At 37.2% G+C, this 15,450-nt stretch overlaps 1 protein-coding gene and 1 pseudogene across 3 annotated transcripts in view; one reads left to right on the top strand and one right to left on the bottom strand.

The window, feature by feature from the left end:
* The window catches only part of LOC149543830 (uncharacterized), a 54,075-nt gene that overhangs the window by 24,642 nt on the left and 13,983 nt on the right, over nt 1-15,450 (bottom strand). The gene's annotated exons all lie outside the window — the stretch shown is intronic.
* On the top strand, nt 6,344-14,417 carry LOC149543831 (uncharacterized; annotated as a pseudogene).

Raw genomic sequence — 15,450 nt, 5'->3', positions numbered from 1 at the left:
ACAGAAACACCAGATTCTTTCACAGATCAAGAAAAATGACGCTGACATAGTCCAGATGAAAGAAAAGATCAATCAAGAAGCAAATTAGTCCAAATGAAAGAATAGATCAATCAATGTGAAGAACCCAACTGGTTCAACCCTGCTACTACTGTATTTTTTTTATTTAAATTTATTTTTTGTGCATGATATTTCTGAATTAGACAGAAGTTGCAGAATGAGGTTTTTGGTTTTGGAATTCAACTAGAGTTGTCCAAACAATGACAAGCTGAGATTCAAAAACAAAAATTGAATACTTGAAAAAAAAAAGAGTTAAGGCTTATTTCCAACATACCCGGTATCCAGAGCTAGTTTTATTGAAGCAATAAATCAAAGTACTGGAAATTACAAATCTAATTTAAAACCAGCAAACAACAAATGTTCAGATCTGCTCTTATTTAAACAGAAGGACGCCCAAACAGTGGTAGATGACGTCAAGGAATGAGCAGTTGTGTGTTGGGAAAAGAAACCTCCAACCACAATAAGAAAACCAACAGCAATAATTGAATGAGAAACCACAGTGGAAATTCAGGCTGTAGAAACCCAGATCTGCAATAAAATAGTTCCAAATTGACCTCTGAAATGAAGGCAACCAGCTGCAACATATCATCTGATCTTTCAGAAACTCAAAGTCACTATAATCCTGCAGAGTATATGTTCCCAGGAGGACTCCAAACCCTAGCCACCATAGCAAGGATGAAAGAATGAGAGCAAAAATTAAGTGTGCAGAAAAATGGCCCATATAGGGGTGGTGTCCAACCAAATTACAGTTGGAAAGACCTTTTTCACCCTAAATTCCCTTTTCCACTTTGGCGCCCAACTTTGAAGAACTTTAATTTTTAAGTTATAAAAATCAAAATGACTTAATAAATCATTTAATTTCAATTTATTAAAAAGACTATAGTACCTGCAAGAACTTAATAAAAAAAAAAAAATCATCTCTCCTCAAAACAACTCAGACATTAAATCTATCAGAAGTTGAGGTCTCAGCGAGTCCACCTGATGAATCCAGGACTAAGTCATAAAATTTCACTTGGTCCGTAAAAAAAAACCCTAAAAAGCTGTCTAATACAGAACACAAGGTCTCACTCTCACTCCCCCTGGTCTAAAGTGGGGACATCACAGTCTGCCCCACCTGAATTTTCTTGTCCTCAAGAAAACTCAAAGCTGGATGTTGTAAAACACTGTCACTCTCCCCTGTAGCATCCTCAGTTGGCAAGTCCTTCCACTTGATCAATTACTCTCTAATAACACTTCTCCATAGTTCACACTCTCTGAATTCCAATATGATCTCAGGTACTAACACCAACTTCCCCTCATCATCCAAGGGTGGTAAAACTGCAGAAGGAACCATGTGTTATCCAAAAGTCTTCTTGAGGCACAATACATGAAACACATTATATATCCTATTATCTATCAGTATCTCCAACTCATAAACCAAGTGGCCAACTCGCCTAACAACCCTGAACGACCCATAGTAGCATAGCTTAAGTTTCTCTGCACCCCTCTTTCCCACAGTGGATTGTCGGCAGGGCTGAAGCATCAAATACACCATATCACCAACCTCAAATGCTTGCTCAACCTACTTCTAATCAGCATACTGTTTTTGCTAAATCTGGTCCTTCCAGATGTTCTCACAAAGGGCCCTTATTATATCATGGTTTTCCTGTAATAGATCCCCAATACTAAGCACTCTGCAATCACTCAATAATGAATTCAGGAAACCCCGAGCATCATAACTGTACAAGTCCTTGAAAGGCATCATCTATATAGACATGTGGTGAGTGGAATTATAACAATGCTCACATAGATGTAATCACTTCATGTAATGCCCCGCCTGGAGATCCTTAGAACACAAGGATAAAACATGCACTGAGTAATTTTTTTCTTAACATAAGTTACTTAACGACAACATAAAGTAACTAAGTGCAAGAATGAAACATCTAATACAAATAATAAAATAGGGAACACAGCTAAACTCACATGTTCACTCACACAACCAGAAGTCTTACAAACACTTCCAAAGATCCCCAAACACTAAATAAACCATAACTTACAATCCAAAGATCACACAAATCATGAGAATATACCAAGGAGATGTTCTTTTTAAACCCAAAGTAAAAGTTCCTAACATGGTTAAACATACAAATCCATTTCCAACTAAACATATCATAATCAAGAATTACAAGCAGAGATCCTCAAACGGTCATGCACAAGATGAGGGCTCAAGGTTACAAGTTACAACCACTCATCTATTGGGCATAATGCTGAACAACAATGCTGAATCCTAAAATTTGGCGAAGTTTGAAATCCTGAAGCCCTGAAATTTGACTGACATCCTGAAACCCTGAAATTTTCTAAAATCGTTATCTTAACTCCTAGAGGGTTGGAACCTATCTCAAATGAATCGTCGCATATATTAATATATATCTTAAGTACAAGAAAGAAAATGAGAGACCCTAAAGGGCATTATACTTAAACGATACATTTTATACACCCTAAAGCTGATCTATTTTAATATAGGAAGATGTGGGACTTTAAAGGGTATTCAAAACTATAATTTACATCTTCTTGAAGTGTGTGCAAACACTCGCTGTTTCCCATGCGAGAAAACCACCAGGATGCTTGCGTAAGTCAAGATTTGCTCCCACGAGAGAATACATCATTGTGTGAGAGACTGCCATTCCCATGCGGCAAAAGCTAACAGTGCATCAACAAAGCAATAAGAAAATGCGTAAAAACATTAAACCTCCACATTGAGGAAAATTGGATCCATGTAATTCGAGGAATGATCACTCGAGAGCATAAAGGTAGATCTAAGAACTTGAATGAAGCTAAAATACACATTGCAATAATATACATCCATCTAATCAACAACATCAATCTACAAAATGAGCATAAGCAACATCGCAATGAAACAAATCTATCAAAGACATATGAGTAAATAAAACCAACTGTGCTTGTTTCCTCCCTACCATAATGGCATCATGATACATCAAGGGCGCTAACCATACCCTCGAGCATGAATCTCAAATTGCCAACAAGATAGTTGGAGTTGTTTCATGAGATCGTTCTTACCAATAAACCATCAATAACAAATACATCTGACATGCTGATCTACCAATAGCATCACTAATCCAAAGCAGTGGTAAGATACATCATCATGATAAAGGAATAATGCATCAAGTAACATACTAAACATCATCTAAACATGATATCAATTGCATCAAAGTAAAACATAAATCACAAGAGAATATACTCCAAATACACCAAAGTACCAAGTGAATATCTAGCACCAGCATCGAACTGGAAGTAGACCATCTATGTACACTAGTCCCCAGTAGTGGTATAGGTAGCTACGCCTCCCAACCATATGTACCTGTAGGCCCACACCCGTCGTGCTCATGGAGATAATAACCCAACCACAATCACAGAAGACAATCACCCATGGCTAACACACACGCCAATCAAAAACATGATACCAACATCTATATGATCATGAGACAATGCAGTACATCAAGTCACTGGTCAAATCCACTACAGATAACTATGTAGGGACTCTAGTGGAGTGTAAGTCGCTTGGCATCGAAAAGCCCAAGCTATCTTTGGTGCGGAACGAATCCCTCAGCAAACCATCACACCGGTACAAAACAAATCCCTCAGGAAACCATCACACCAGTGTGGAACAAATCCCTCAAGAACCATCAAACCATGCCCTCAAATGAACCGCACAGGCACACACCCTCGAATTAACTGTACAAGTGTTCTCATATCTTATCATTAAGTTTTATTACCCAATTATTAATTTAGTTATCACTTGTTGTAACTTCTTCACACTACCTTGTCGGAATATAAACCAGGGTGCACGAGAGAAGCCACTCCACTGCCTACCCTACATACCCATGCTCATCATGATGAGTGCCCAAAGGCAATGCAAGTTCTCAACCCAACCCCCAAATGAACAATCCCTCAACCAACCTATATCTAGGAGTTTGGGTCTCGCAAGATCCCATCAAACGCACATGCACGTGCTCATATATGGCCACAACTATCCATACTAAATCAATGATAAACAAGGTTTGGAAGAGAAAACAAGAATGTAATATCCCTGTTCAAATCTGATTGAAAACTTCTGATATTTGGCCTTGGTAATTTTGTCAAACACTTCACATACAAGGGTCATATGACTGATATAGTATTTCAATTTGCTTTAATGACTCTTTCTTCAATTTGTATCAATGAGAATTTTTTGCTAGAACACTCAAAATTCACTACACAATGACCTAACATGAATGTGCAACTTATTTTAACAATATTCAATGCATATATGTACGAAAAACTACTTGCAATATGCTGTTACAGCAAATAGTAATTATGACAAACACTTTGGATGCAACCTATGATGGCGTTAATGCACTTATAGCCAAGTGGCATTAATACAAACACTTGGTATGCAGAATTATAACATTATTTATGCCAAAAAGAGTACCTACAGCCAATTGACATTTTGTCAAACAATTGGCATGCAAACTAATATGCTGATCATGAATGATAAATACATATTCAATTACAACTATATCAGACCAGCAACTTATGTCTCCTTTATTGCACATAAAATGTCAACTACAATGCTAGTATGAAATGGCCAAGACACTTGGCTTACATTCGCAAGAATAATGCTTAAATCTGTTACAAACTTTCACCTACAACCTTACCTTCTAATATGCATCTAAATGATAAAAAAAATGCATGAAATATCCAAAGGAACCTGATTGTAGATAGCTGTAATAATTTTCACCAATGCTACCTTTCCGCTTTGCTTTTTCGGATCTGCTTTTTCGCTTTGCTTTTTCGGATTGCTTTTTCGCTTAGTTACCAGATTCGCCTGGAAATGGCCGGATCTGGACTCGGGTCCGATTCGGATCCGGATCCACGTATGGATCCGAGAGGATCCAGGCAAGATTCGTAATCCTGCCTGTGGATCCAAGCCGCGGATCCTTACGGATCCACGGGCAAGATTACGAATCCTGCTCGGATCCTCGAGGATCCACGCACGGATCCGGGTGAATCCGCGGCAATAACAAAATAAGGAAGCAAAAACATGGGCCCAATTTCATTTTTTTATGTTTTTTTTTTTTCCTAAAGGCCCTAAACCCTAAAAACGACCCTCTAAATCACAATGCAAATTCATTTGCTCTCTATTTTGCTCTCTCATACTTGCTAGTTTGAAGTAAAGTGCTTGGATTCGAAGGAGATCGGTTGTGGAGCTTCAAATACCTTGGAAGAAGTGTTTAAGGTATGCATTTCAACCATATTCTTGAGTTCTTTTATAGATTATTGATTTATTTTTAGTTTTCCAAATTTTCAAGTTTTTGTGTAAGTGTAAAGCATGGTTTTCTTTCACTTTTTTTTTCTAGAGTGCAAGAATAGAACAATGAGTAGTCAAGGCTCAATGGGTGGGGGTGGGGCTGCATCACCAAGCTTCAAAACTGATAAGGGGTCTCCTTTATGGAGACACACAACAAGAGTTGCACAATGTCCTGGGGGTGGGGCATACATATGGAAATGTAATTTTTGCAACATACAACATAGAAGCTCCTATTCCCGAGTGAAACTACATTTTTTGGGCCCTGCGGGTGAAGGAATTCACATGTGTCAAGGTAGTGATAAGAAGGGATTACCAGCTGCACAAATAGCAGCGTTAGCAAAAGAGCAAGAGGATGCTGATAGAGCAGTTGCAAAAGCAAAACATGGTGCTTCAAAAAAAAAAAATATACCAACACCATCATCCAATCAAACAAACACAAGAACACATCCTTTTTTGCCTATGCCAACTACAAATGATGAAAATGAAGACCCATCTCCACTCACCCGCAAGAGAGGCCCACTAGATAGGGCATTCCAAATTAAAAAGAGAGACATTGCTGATCACAAAGTTGGACGTTGTTTAATTGCAAATGATGTTTCATTTAATTTTGCTAGATCACCTTATTTTAGGGAGATGGTGGAAGCAATAAATGATGCACCCCATGGTTACAAACCGCCTAGTTATGAGAAGTTGCGCACTACCATATTACATGATGAGAGGAAAAATGTAGAGGCTCAACTTCAACCAATAAGAGATTTTTGGGTTCAATCGGGTGTGTCTATTATTTCGGATGGGTGGAAAGATTGTAGGAACCGTCCATTGATCAATGTTATTGTTGTATGCCCTAAGGGGGCAATGTTCTTGAAGGCAGTTGATTGTGAAGGGCAAGTGAAAGATGCAAAATTTATTTCACGCATTCTCATTGATGTCATAGAGTCAATGGGTCCTGATAATGTTGTCCAAGTGGTCACGGACAATGTAAAAGTTTGCAGGGCTGCAGGGATAATTGTAGAGTCTAGATATGATCATATCTTTTGGACACCATGCACCGTCCACTCTCTCAATTTAGTGATGAAAGCAATTGGCACCGAAATAGATTGGGTGAAAAGGATATATGAGGAAGCTGAAGAGATTCAAATGTTTGTGACAAATCACCACATGTCACAAGCAATTTTTAGGAGTTTCTCGGACTTGGAGTTATTGAAGGTAAATTTTTATATTTAATATATAATTGAATATTATTGGATTCCACAATTATTAATTTTTGTTGTTGTTTACATTAACATGTTTTAATTTTTAAATGTTTTACTAACTTGAGTTTAACATGCTCTTAGGTTGCTGAAACCCGCTTTGCCTCTCACACAATCGTCTTGAGACGACTTGTGAAGGTAAAAGAAGCATTGAAGCATATGGTCATTAGCCCCCAATGGGACGTTTGGAAGAATTCCAATACAGCAAGGGCTTTAAATGTGAGAAGAATGATACTAGATGAGGATTGGTGGGGTCTTGTGAGTTATGTGTTGGAAATCACCGATCCAATAATGGCAATGCTTCGCTTCGCAAATAATGATGAGCCATGCCTTGGGGATATTTATGATTCCATGGATAGTATGCTGGAAAAAATTAAAATGGTAAGTTTTACGCTCTTTTACAACAATTTTTTATTTGAGAGATATCTAGATTCTAAAGTTTAAATTGACATATTCACTAATTATAATTATTATTCATATTTCATATCTTAGGTCATACAGAGGAGGGAGAATGATCCTGAGGACACCCTTTACAAGAAGGTGGAAAAAATTGTTCATCATCGATGGAACAAGATGACCACACCTTTGCACCTCCTTGCATATGCTCTATCCTCGAGGTACTGTAGTTCTTATCAAATGTTTGTGCTTATTTTATCCAATGTTTGTGCTATTGATATCTGATAGTGTTCAATTGTCTTTTGTTATCCCCAGGTACTATAGTGCAGATGTACTTCGCCTTCCAGGTAGAGTGCCACCATTTAGAAATGCAGAGGTTGCAGATGGGTATAAGAGGGCACTAGCTAAGATATTCCAAGATCCAAAGATTGGGGCAATTGTGAGGAGTGAATTTGCTGCTTTCAACTCAGGTGAGGATTTCCACCCTATTGCCATAGCAGACCAAAGCAGGATGGGTGCCATCAAATGGTGGTACCTTCATGGGCAAGCCTTCACGTACCTCCAACCTCTTGCCATAAAGGTCCTATCCCAAGTAAGTTTGTAAAATTAAGCTTAAGGTTAACATTCTCAATTCCTTGAATTTATTATTTAATTTATTTATCTTGATTGTTGTATTGATAATTTTTAATTTCTCTTTAAGTTGCCAGCTCTTCTACAGTTGAGCGGAATTGGAGTACTTACTCCTTTATCCACTCAGTCAAACGCAACCGATTGGCTCCAAAAAAATCAGAAGACCTTGTGTTCATTCACAACAATTTGCGCTTGTTGTCACGGAAGGATCCTAAGTACAAGAAAGGGCCCGAAAAGCTTTGGGATGTAGCACCCGAGACTCCTGATTTAGATATGACCATCCGGGATCTTGCTAGATCCACTTTGATTAATGTGGATGATAAGGAGGAGGATTATGAGTTAACAATCCCCTCTACTACTAGTGGTTTGGGTTCCTCTACTGATACAGATGCAGCACTTGCAGCTCACCAGTACCCCTCTGATGCGGATTTTCTTGAAAATCCATTTGATGATTAAATAAAAACTTTAATGTTGACTCTTGACTCTTTTATGAGTAAATCATGTTATAAACTTTAAGTTTAATGATCTATATTTTGAATGTTACAAACTTTCACTTTCAGTAATTCAATGTGAATGTGTTGATTTTCTTTATAATCGTGAAAATAGATTAATTATCTATGTCATTGATCAAGTATACTAGATTCATAGATGCATACTAGAATCATAGATTCATACTATGAAATGATTTAGTTTTAGAATTATGTATATTTCTCTTATTTTTTAGTGTATATATATATATATATATGCACGAATCCTCCACGAATCATAATTGGGGAAAAAAAAAATCTCGAATCCACGGATCCGATTCACATGCCCGAATCGGATTCGTGTCACAAATCAGCAACTAAGCTTTTTCAAACTGCTTTTTTCAGACTGCTTTTTTGGATTGCTTTTTTGGACTGCTTTTTGTACTCAAATATTTTTTCTCAATGTAGCACAAATAGAAGACTAAAGTATCTTCCTCTCAGCTGCAATAATTCAAGTGATATTTCACACCCTCAAAATTGCGTACCAATTGAAAGTTTTCGTTCTCAATGGCCAATTGTGACTACTGCAGAAACCCTAGGCTCCACAATGCACATCAACAACAACAAATCTCTCTGCTGAGAATGAAGCCCAAGATGCCTATTTATCTTTTTTTCTCCGCTTTCTCCAGAAACTTCTAGAACATTATTTTATTTATTAAGTGCCTTTATAAAATATTTTATAATTCAAATCACTTTATTAAATTAATTAAATATAAAGTTACCTTTTAATATTTGTTTATTTGCAGGCAAGAGCCTACAACACAACGGAAACTTGTGAGCCTCTCATGTGGGAGGTCTTGGGTTCAAATTCACTCAACACATCAAAAATAATTAATTAAATTAATTAACAAAATTTAATCTAGGCTTCAGCCGTTTACTGATCCAAAAACAAAAAAAAAAAAAAAAAAATTATTTGTTTATTTGATAACTTTATAAATAATTAACTTAATACCACTTATTTAAAATAATTAATTAGTCATCCTCATAAAATATTCATTATTTTGGACAACTTAATTAATTTAATTAATTAAATCAAATTACCTCCAAAAAGGGGACATGACAAAGAAACACCAAGTGTAAAAACTCACTCAACTAAGCATAATGTCAGAAGTACAGATTTAGCATGAATCCCAATGCAAACAAGGTAAAACTAGGGCCAGATAAGAAATATAGAATTCACTATGAATCCACGACCAACATCAGTGCCACAAAATACCAAGAAAAATAGGTGGCACAAAAAACAAGACGACGAGAAAATCACTCAAAAACAAAAGTTATTGAAAATCAAGGAAATTAGAAACCCATTGACCAAATGGTTGCCAAACTCCCAAAAATCAAATAAAAATTGAATTTCAAGCTAGTATGCAAAAATGGCCAACAAATGGCACGAAACTTTAATTTAAAACCCCCAAATGCACCCAAATGTTCGTCCCCGCCCAACCGGGTAGAACTAGCATACCAAAACGGAGGGGAACACTAGTTCTTGACCTCAAACCAATTTACTACCGAAAACAAAAGCTGAAAGGAACCAAAACTATTAAAACAAAAAAGCCTTACCTCACAGCCAAAATGGCATAAATGGAAATTGACACCAGAAAATAACGGAGGCAGCAAAGTCAATGAAACACTTGGCAAAGGAGTTTCCCACTTTGAATCTAACGAGCCTACTCTCACGTTGATCCCACAAGCATAGCTCCCACAATGAACAAATCTCACAAATGCTCACAAAAGGATTTTTGAGGATTTGCTCAAAAATTCTCAATTAGAAGTGAAGTCTATATCTTCTTTTGGGTCATATATGCACTTTTAAACAAAGTGACATATAAAGGAAAAAGGAAAAAACATAAATAAACTAAATTCCCTTTTTAATCCAAATAAATAAAGTAATTCCAATTAAATGGAATTCAACTACGACAAATTTGCTAGTAATTTTAAAATAAATTAAACCAATTATAAAAATCCCCTAAATAATAAATTGCAATAATTTAATAACTTCCGCAACCACTGTGGATTCCTAAATGCACAGACACTTCACTAGTCTAGTCACAAATGCATAATGACATTGGCTCAGTATGAATAGTCAAATCACTATCTCAATGTGCTAATGCCAGGAATATAAGGTTTGCACAATAAACAACCCGATCAAGTGTAGATGCATGATATTAAAATAGCCGAAGCAATAGTGTGTGAAATCACGTAAGTAATCATTTAATTAATTTTATTAAAATAATCTATTAAAATTATTTATTTGCACCATAATAAAAGTTTACTTGAAGAATGATATAAATATTTGTAGCACAATCACAACAACCATATTTCAATAAAGTCCATCATAAATCCATAAAACAAGGATTATATCCGAATACATAATAACCAAATATCATCATAAGGCATCATGTCACATCACTAGCATCATCATGCAGATGTGATCAAACTGAATAGTGTAGCATCTAACATCTATCAGCTATGATACAGGCAATTAAAATAATGTCTAAACATCGAAGCATCTCAAATGCACATAAACATGAATGTCTCAAAGTGTCATCGAACAAAATAGGCCATGGTACAGAATGCAAACAAGGGAGGCACTACACTTCACCCCTGCCTTTTGCTGCCTTGAGATGTGATCTCGCAGATATCCCTCTACCCATTTGTTGACAGTCTTTGTTTGTTCATCCGTCTAGGGATGGTAACTAGTACTTAAGGTGAGCTCTATCCCACAAAGTCTAAACAACTCCTGCCAGAAATGTCCCATGAATCTGTTGTCCCTATCGTTGACAATAGTTCAAGGTAATCCATGCAATCTAAATACCTCATCAAAGAAAAGATCAACCACCTGCGAAGCTGAATATGTAGTTGCGATTGGAAAGAAATGTGCTTGGTCGACCGATCAACCAACACAAAAATGTTGTCTCTCCCTTGAGCTTTAGGCAATCTCATGATAAAGTCCATAGACAAACATTCCCATTTCTTGTCAGGAATAGGAAGCGGTTGTAGTAACCCTACAGGATAACTATGCTTTTGCTTGTTCTGTTGGCAAATAGAACATTCTTTGATGTATTGATGAACGTCAAATTTAAGTCCCTTCCAAGAGAATCTCAGCCGTATCTCCTATAGGTCTTAAAGAAACCGAGATGTCCTACCATAGGTGAATCACGAAGAGTCTTCAATACAATGCTCTTCACCCTCGACTCTGGAACTACAAATACCCTCTCTTTGTAAATGATAAGATCATTCACAATAGAGTACCTGTCGTCCTCCATTGTCCCCTCAATAATGCTAGAAGCCCAAGGGTTCTTAGCATGCTTAGCAATGATCAATGCCTCCAGTCTTGTGAGATCTCTACCATGATGCACTCAAATGGGGCCGACAGGACAAAGCATCAACAACGTTTTGGGTCCTTTTGACATAAGAGATGTCAAAATCATAAGACTGTAACTGACTCACCCACTTCTAGTGATGCTCACTCAAATCATGTTGCCCAAGAAAATGTTTCAAGCTATCGTGATCAGTCTTCACATAGAATTCGCTGCCCACTAAGTATTGCCTGAACTTGGCCAATGCATGCATTATAGCCAACATCTCCTTCTCATTAATGTTGTAGCTTTTCTCAGGACCCCTTTGCTTCCTACTCTTGAAAGCTATGAGATGACAATCCTCCATAATCGCTGCACCAATACCCTCTCCACAAGCATCACACTATAGCTCAAAGGGTATGGTAAAATTGGCTAAATCTAGTACTGTACACATAGTCATCAACTGCTTGAACTTCTCAAAACACTCATGTGCTTGAGGCGTCCAAATAAAAGCTCCCTTACTCAAATTTGTATGGTGCAGCGTGACACGAAAACCCATTCACAAACTAACAGGGGAAGGCACACAACCCTACAAAGCCCCTGAGTTGTGTCAATGTCTCTGGTGTAGGCCACTTTGTAATAACACGAATCTTGTCAGGATCTATGCACAGTCCTACAACACTAATGATATGTCCAAGGTACAACTTTGCCATACCGAACTCACATTTGGGTTCCTTGGCATACAAGGATTCCCTCTCCAATATTCCCAAGATTGTATCCAAATGAGCCAAGTGTTCCTCCCATGTCCTACTATAAACTAGTATGTCATCAAAAAACACCAAGACACTCTTCCTCAACTGAGGATGAAAAACTTTGTTCATGATGGACTGAAAAGTGGCAACTGCATTCCTTAACACAAATGGCATAACTAGAAACTCATAGTGTCCATCATGAAAATGAAAAGTGGTCTTCACAATATCCTATACCCTAACACTAATCCGGTGGTAGTTCATCCTCAAATCAATCTTGGAGAAATAACAAGCTCCATGTAACTCATTAATCAACTCATCAATGCAAGGGATGGGGTACCTATTCTTAATGGTCTTCTTGTTCAGCGTGCAGTAATCAATGCACATCATGAATATGTCATCCTTCTATCTAACCAAAACTGATGACGAAGCAAAAGGGATCTATTTGGACCTATATGTCCCATAGCAATCAGTTCCTTAATTATCTTCTCAATCTCATCCTTCAACCACTTAGGATGTCGATATGGTATAATCATGACGAGCTTAAATGTTGATTTTTGTAGCTAGGTCAGTTTCCTTCTTGGCCAACTCAAGTACAATTAAGGTTGTGATACAATAATTATATTGTTATTGTGTTTGTTAATCTAATAATTATAATGGTAATATAATTAATTAATATATTGGGAGATTGTATTGCTTACTTTGATATTATAATTATTATATTGTGAGATAATATATTATATTATGCAATAATATAATTATTATATTATGCAATAATATAATTATTATTTTATTGTGAGGACATATTTATATTTTGTGATAATTATTATTATATTATTATATTACAATTTTCAAGTGGGCCCAACCTTATTGTATTATTATACGCTAGTGTTATTATATTATATTATTATATTGTTATTATAAAATAATAATTATATTGATTGGGGGTCCAAGCTTTGGAAGGCATCCATCCCTTCTTGGATCTCATTTGTTTCATATAGAGGAAGATCAACCTTCCTCTATTGCAAGCAAAATAGTATGGAAAACATATGATCTACTTGATCAAACAAATGCAGCGCTCGAGGGAGACAGTCAGAGATTGTCCATGGTTAAGAGGACAATTCGCTACCCGTGGTAAACGAGCACCTAGAGTTCACATGGTATCAAAGCTATGGTTAGATCAGAATTTGTATTGGAGACATGGTCCGATCAAGCGATTTGGTGCACTTATTTATTGAAGGGTTGCGATCGATGTGCGGGTTGTCTACCATTCGTTGCGCTATCAAACTTGCCTAAATGCTAAATGTTGATGCAAGTGGAGACAAACCCAAACCCCTCTGCTAAACCTTGCACCAAAATAAAGCTAATTCCATGAAAACTGAATTGAATTGGCAAGGCTTCTTTCAATGTCTTCTGGTTATGATTGTTCATATGTGTTTCACACAACAAATTTAATTCCACAAGCTAATTCTCAAATATACTTTGCACGGTGGAATTTAAGCTTGCAATTAAAATAGAAAGATGTATAGTAACAAAGAGAGTTTGGTTTGAAATGATATTGGCGGAGGTGGATTTCTTACTACAATGGACATTTATGGCAGGACTTCCACAATGCAAAAGTGCCAATTGATAGAAACGATTAGTCGGAATTTCAAATCTTCGTTAATGACGATGCCTTCGTCAATTCTATTTCCTGGGCGCTCCATGAGCTGGGCCTCTACCTCGCTTGTGATTCTTCTGACGGATCCATTACAATTTATACAAGAAGGGAAGACAGACAATGGGATAAAACCAAGATAGATCAAGCCCACTAGGTTGGTGTCACTACAATTTCATGGAACATGCATTGATTCCTGGATCTATGGTAGGGTAGACCAAAGATCCCGTGGAGAAGCTGGTCCCTAGTAGCTATGGCAGTGTGACAACAAAGCTAATGTATGGAAATTTTATAATGATTCCTAGAAGTTGGATTCCTTTTCACTTTGCAAATGCATACCGATTGGGTGTACGATGCGGCTTGGGTACCCAATTTAGTGCTTCTCAAAAGCACTAGTACAAGTTGTTCCCAAGATGGGACCATGATCATACAGACTTAGGGACAAGAGGGAGACAAAGATCCAAACATAGGATGCGCCCATGCGACTTGCCAAACGGGGCCTTGGTGACTGAAGAGTGTGGCGAGTGGTATGGGGAAATCGGGGCCGCTGAGACCAATGATTTTGGTCCTTCGATCTAAAGAGCAAGTGGTCATGCGCTTACCGTAGTAGTTGATTGCAGTGTCGTGAACCACATCTTCATGCCCAATTTTGTCCCGCTGACTTTCTGCTTCCTCCATTACTGAAGCCATTCCTACCTCCCTCAATCCAAAGGGAAAATTCAAAGTCAAGATCTTGTAAAATAAAATTGTTTGTTTTTTGACCTGTGTTGCAAGATGTTCATCATTGTTTTCATATTAGTGTGGGTGGAAAGGAGGAGTTCTTTAATCACCTATGCTTTCGTAGTAGAGTCCAACTGTAGATCAATTTCAAGTTTTCTTTTCATATTCACAGGAGTTTCCATTGCGCTTGTACTTAGTGTAATCAAGTCATGGGAAATCAAAAGCCTAAAGGAAATTATATCTGTCAGAATTAATCATTTTCAATTAGATTTAAAACAAAGAATTGCTTGAACTGAATTCAATCGAGGACATGTTCTAAAATGTGCTTTTCTATGGGATTTAGGAGATGTATCGATCAAGCTTATATGTTATTTTTCTATTATGTACAACTTTTGTGAAAGGGGTTTTGCGTAAGTGCTGCATGAGAAGCAATGCCAAGTTTTTCAAATAGCATTAGTATCAAACATTCTATTTGTAGTATTAGTTCTAGCAGTGACATGAATATTGTCAATTCAACAGAGGACTCCAGCGGTATTATGAGATACATGTTTGCATCCAATTCGTTTCTTGCTAGTTGGTTGACGAAGCAAAATGACTACTTGCCTTGGGTTGCAGGATTACATGAGCTTGGTCATACTTATATAGCCTGCTATTTCAGTGTTGACATCAGAGTCCAGTTCTGGTGTATCTCAATCCATTGGGTGTAGCAGCAATAAATGAACACAGAGGAAATCAAAATAGCAGCAGCTTGCAAGTTTTGAGTGCCAACAGTAAACAGGGGTCACAACTGAAGGGCACCTTGGATGTTCTTGGAAGTATCA

Source organism: Cupressus sempervirens, chromosome 8 (genome assembly GCF_028749045.1).
Source record: "Cupressus sempervirens isolate cs-2001-9-10 chromosome 8, ASM2874904v1, whole genome shotgun sequence".
In the NCBI taxonomy this organism is placed as follows: domain Eukaryota; kingdom Viridiplantae; phylum Streptophyta; class Pinopsida; order Cupressales; family Cupressaceae; genus Cupressus; species Cupressus sempervirens.
The sequence above is the reverse complement of the archived record's forward strand: the minus strand, read 5'-3'. Positions and strand labels throughout refer to the sequence as shown.